Genomic DNA, 5,547 nt, shown 5'->3' with positions numbered 1-5,547 from the left:
CAAAAGGAAAAGGGAGGAAAGGGAGATTTATGGTTGGGATACTAGAATATTTCATGAATAAGGGAGAGTTAAGCAAAAAACCTCTGGTCCAGCAAACCTGCAACAGGGAATTTGATAGCCAGAATTAGGGCTAGAGAGCCTTTGTTTGGGTTTTGGGTTTTTCCATTGACCTGTGATCTCTACTCCTTGCTGCAGATCTGTTTAATTTTACTTTATTTCTATACATTAGCTTCCTATATGTGAAGAAAATTGAGCTTAACTATAGCTGGTGATATTTAGAGATTTAGACAGTTTAAAAAACATATAAAACCTACTATCTCTTGGTCCCCAAGTTCAAAAATCCTGAAGAAGGATCACATTTTACTAATGGTTAAAGGAGACCATATGCATATAAAATATCTTTTGAATTCAGAAGTTGTCTATAACTTTGTAAACCTGGTAACTGTTATTACACTGCAATCACTATTAATGTGCAGTGTCTCTAACTCAGTGGGGTATCACATATGCTGTGTGTCCTAGGCAGTTCTCAGTTACTTAGTGTGGATTCTCCAATAGATTATTCACAAATACTGTCCATTTTATGTTTTAAATCTTACAAAGGCTTAATGCAGTGTTTAGCACAGAGAATTTTTAATAAAACTGTATAAAATACTGAATAATATGTTTTACTAAAAATCAACAATCCAAATAAGACTCAATTTAATAATACTAAATATAAACTGGTTAGAGTATTTAAGTTTCAGCTGTTTTTATGTGTGCTGGATTTGAGTATCACTAGAAAGATTCATCTCAGAAAAAAAATCATGTAGTTAGCAACTTAACTAAGATTACACCATTGATTTTACTTCCTCCAAATTGAATTATTTAATCTATTTCCAGCTTTGATATACGTGTAATAGAGTTGATAACTGCTAAATGTGCATAGTAAATCATTATCACATATAAGTACTTGTATAAAAAGCTGTTTAAATAAATTGTTTTGAAATTAGTCATAAGTTTAGCTAAAGATTTTAACTATCAAAGGTTACCTCAAATTTTAATATGTCTTCTATTGAACTCCCCTTTTAACTAAATATTATTAATGAAACAAAATGCCATACTTTTTAAATTCTAAATATCTAGTTCTGCAGCATAAAGTTAAAAATTCAAAAAAGTTATAGGGAAATAAAACAATAAACTAAATTTTTACATATCTTAAAAACATACATTTTGCTTTCAATTTAAGCAAAATAAATCAATGCACATGTATTTTATATATGTTTTTCATATAAGCTTGTACAATGGTATCCAAAGCAGTCTTGAGGGAAAAACATGGAGCTGGAAGAATCAGACTCCCTGACTTCAGATTATACTACAAAGCTACAGTAATCAAGACAATATGGTACTGGGACAAAAATATAGACCAATGGAACAGGATAGAAAGCCCAGAGATAAACCCGCACACCTATGGTCAACTAATCTATGACAAAGGAGGCAAGGATATACAATGGAGGAAAGACAGTCTCTTCAATAAGTGGTGCTGGGATAACTGGACAGCTACAGGTAAAAGAATGAAATTAGAAAACTCCCTAACACCATACACAAAAATAAACTCAAAATAGATTAAAGACCTAAATATAAGACGAGACACTATAAAACTCTTAGAGGAAAACATAGGAAGAACACTCTTTGACATAAATCACAGCAAGATCTTTTTTGATCCACCTCCTAGAGTAATGGAAATAAAAGCAAAAATAAACAAATGGGAACTAATTAAACTTAAAATCTTTTGCACAGCAAAGGAAACTATAAACAAAATGAAAACACAACCCTCAGAATGGTAGAAAATATTTGCAAATGAATCAACAGACAAAGGATTAATCTCCAAAATATATAAACAGCTCATGCAGCTCAATATTACAAAACCAAAGAAACCAATAAAAAATTGGGGGCTTCCCTGGTGGCGCGGTGGTTGAGAATCCACCTGCCAATGCAGGGGACACGGGTTTGTGCCCCGGTCCGGGAAGATCCCACATACCGCGGAGTGGCTGGGCCCGTGAGCCATGGCCGCTGAGCCTGCGCGTCCGGAGCCTGTGCTCCTTTGGCAACGGGAGAGGCCACAACAGTGAGAGGCCCGCGTACAGCAAAAAAAAAAAAAAAAAATTCAGCACAGAAATAAGAAAATGTTTCAGTGAATGGAGATACCAAAAATCCCATTATAAATTCCTTTCAAATTTTTCTTAAATTTTTAATTTTATTGGAATATAGTTGATTTACAATGTTGTGTTTGTTTGTGCTATACAGCAAAGTGAATCAGTTAAACATATACATATATCCATTCATTTTTAGACTCTTTTCCCATATAGGTCATTACAAAGTACTGAGTAGAGTTCCCTGTGCTATATATAGTAGTGTGTATATGTCAATCCCAATCTCCCAGTTTATCCCTCCCCTTCTTCCCACCCTAGTAACCATAAGTTTGTTTTCTACATTTGCAACTCTGTTTCTGTTTTGTAAATAAGTGCATTTGTATCATTTTTTTAGATTCCAGATATAAGCAATATCATATGATATTTGTCTTTCTCTGTCTGACTTACTTCACATAGTATGATAATCTCTAGGTCCGTCCATGTTCCTGCAAATGACATTATTTCATTTTTTATATGGCTGAGTAATTTCCATTGTATATATGTACTGCATCCTCTTAATCCATTCATCTGTCGATGGACATTAATGTTGCTTCCATGTCTTGGCTATTTTATTTTTTATTTTCTTTAAAGAAAAGAGTGGAATTTAATCTTTATTCACAGGACACTGCAAGATATGAAATTCCACATAGAAATAAGAAACCCATTGAGAGGAGAAGCTTCATACTGTATGTACAGTTTGGAACTGTTCAAGTATAGTTTCTTTGTAAAAAGTGCTACAATAACAAACCACATGTAAAGAGTTGTTAGTAGAGAAACAGTAAGACAAACTTCTACCAGACATAGTACACAACAAACAACTTTATGCCTCAGATGTACAATCTAAAAGTTGAAGGTCCCAGCAGTGCCATCCTGAACTTGGAATGTATACCCTTCAGAGGTAGTTTCTGGCACAACATTTTGATCTTCCTCTTCCTCCACAGAGAAATACTTCTCAATCAAGTTTAATGAAGCTTTGTACACAGACTCATTTTCATGGTTTTGTAGAGCTTCAATTTTGTCCAACCTCCACATTCTTCAATCCTTATACTAAGTTTCTCAGTTTCACCTAGTTTCTCAGCAGTCTGAGAGATATTTGAGATGGCATCCAGAATAACCAGAATAATTTTAGTGTCTTTTGCAGTTAGGAGGTTCATCAACGGTTCTATTATGCCACAATGAACAAGGTATACGATCTGCTCAACTGTTCCACCGCTTGTGTAGTTGGTCACAGCCCATACAGCTTCCTTTTGTGTCCTAAAGTCGGCCTCAGAGAGAACACCAACAAGGAATGGGACTAATCCATGATTTACAACTTGATGTATCTGGTCCTGGTGGCCAGCCATGATGTTTGACATTGTCCACGTAGCTTCCTTCTGAATATTAGTTTTGGAGTTTGTTAGCAGGCTGGGAAAGATGGCAAGTACTCCTGCATCTATTACAACCTGAGTCTGTTCATCTGTCCCAGTGACAATATTCCCTATGGCTCTTAGCACGAGAGTCATAATTGGCAATTCAGTAGCTCCTGAAAGCTTCACAAGTTGGGGTACAACCCCAGTTTTCACAACCATTTCAATCCATTCATTTAGTAAGGTAGGAAATAGCCCAGCAGGCACCAGCTAAAACTTCTGGATAATCGTGATGCAGGAGATGAACTAAAGTAGGAAGAATTTGCTCAACAACATCTAAGGGGGGGGTGCAGGATTCTTGTTGCGACAAAGATTTGAAAGTGTCCAGGTAAGATTACGTAAGTAACCACATGCTAAAGATGACAAGTCAAGAACCGCCAAAAGTGCCAACAGTGGGTCAACTGCACCGTGCTTGATAACCAAGTCTTGGAAGACCAAGCCATCACCTGCAATGTTTCCTAGAGCCCATACAGCTTGTTCACTGATGTGAGCGTGGGGAGATGCCAACAGGGAAATGAATGCTGGGATAACACCTCCACCTACCACAGCCTTGGTCTGTTCTGATGTCGCAGAAGCAATGTTAGTGAGGGCCCAAGCAGATTCAAACTGAATGGGACTACAATCAGCTCTGCCCAAGAAGGACACAAATTTTGGAATCAAACCAGCCCGGATTATGCTGACTATAGGGGGCTGTTTTTCCCTGGAAATCAGTTTCCTAGCACCTTGAGTAGCTTGGAGCTGGCTTTCCAAATTGTTGCTATTTATGCCTTTGACAATGTCATCAACAGACCAATTTACAGTGCCCTGGTTGTTGCAGTTTTCCTGCAGTGGAAAGCAGCATCATCTGGAAAAGAGCTGACATTTCTCCTTTTCAGCATCTGGTCACCCTTCTTAGCTTTCCTGAGCTCCACATTAACTTCTATTCGGCGCCACCTCATTTCTGGACTGTCTTTCCCCTTGTTCTTGAATCTGTCAAGGCAGGCAGATGGTGAATTAGCATTCTCATTGGTTGACATCGTTATGAGACAAAGGGAGAAAGCTACACAGCCGGCTCAAGCTTCCACAGGAGGTGGTGCAGGGCGCACAGGCTACGGATCAACTGCGCTCAAAACGTCCACCATGGTCGGCCTGAGGACGGTGTCTTGGCTATTTTAAATAGTGCTGCTATGAATACTGAGGTTCATATATCTTTTCTAATTATGGTTTTCTCTGGATATATTCCCAGGAGTGGGATTGCTGGATCATATGGCAGTTCAATTTTTACTGTTTTAAGGAACCTCCATACTGTTCTCCCTGATGGTTGTACCAATTTTCATTCCCACCAACAATGTAGGAGGGCTCCCTTTGCTCCACACCCTCTCCAGCATTTATTCTTTGTAAACTTTTTGATGATGGCCATTCTGACCGGTGTGAATACCTCATTGTAGTTTTGATTTGCATTTCTCAGATAATTAGTGATGCTGAGCATTTTTCATGTGCTTTTTAGTTATCTGTATGTCTTCTTTGGAGAAATGTCCATTTAGATCTTCTGTCCGTTTATAGGTTGGGTTGCTTGGTTTTTTTGACATACAGCTGCATGAGCTATTTGTATATTTTGGAAATTTATCCCTTGTTGGTCACTTTGTTTGCAAATATTTTCTCCCATTCTGTGGGTTGTCTTTTCATTTTGTTTATGATTTCCTTTGTTATGCAGAAGCTTTTAAATTTATTTAGGTCCCATTTGTTCATTTTTGTTTTTATTTTCATTACTCTAGGAGGTGGATCAAAAAAGATAATGCTGTGATTTATGTCAAACAGTGTTCTGCCTGAGTTTTTCTCTAAGAGTTTATAATGTCTGGTCTTATATTTAGGTCTTTGGTCCATTTCAAGTTTATTTTTGTGCATGGTGTTAGTGTTCTAATTTTAATTTTTTACATGTAGCTGTCCAGTTTTCCCAGCACCGCTTACTGAAGATACTCTCTTTTCTCCATTGT

The 5,547-nt window shown here is 37.3% G+C and overlaps 1 pseudogene; it reads right to left on the bottom strand.

Annotated features, from left to right (window-relative positions):
* Positions 1 to 2,982: 2,982 nt before the first annotated feature.
* On the bottom strand, positions 2,983 to 4,590 carry LOC114903146 (annotated as a pseudogene).
* Between the last annotated feature and the right edge of the window lie 957 nt (positions 4,591 to 5,547).

The sequence above is a fragment of the Monodon monoceros genome, unplaced genomic scaffold, assembly GCF_005190385.1.
Source record: "Monodon monoceros isolate NGI ecotype Baffin Bay Population unplaced genomic scaffold, NGI_Narwhal_1 Super_Scaffold_20, whole genome shotgun sequence".
NCBI classification, from domain to species: Eukaryota; Metazoa; Chordata; class Mammalia; order Artiodactyla; family Monodontidae; genus Monodon; species Monodon monoceros.
This window is presented reverse-complemented; position numbering and strand designations above follow the sequence as displayed.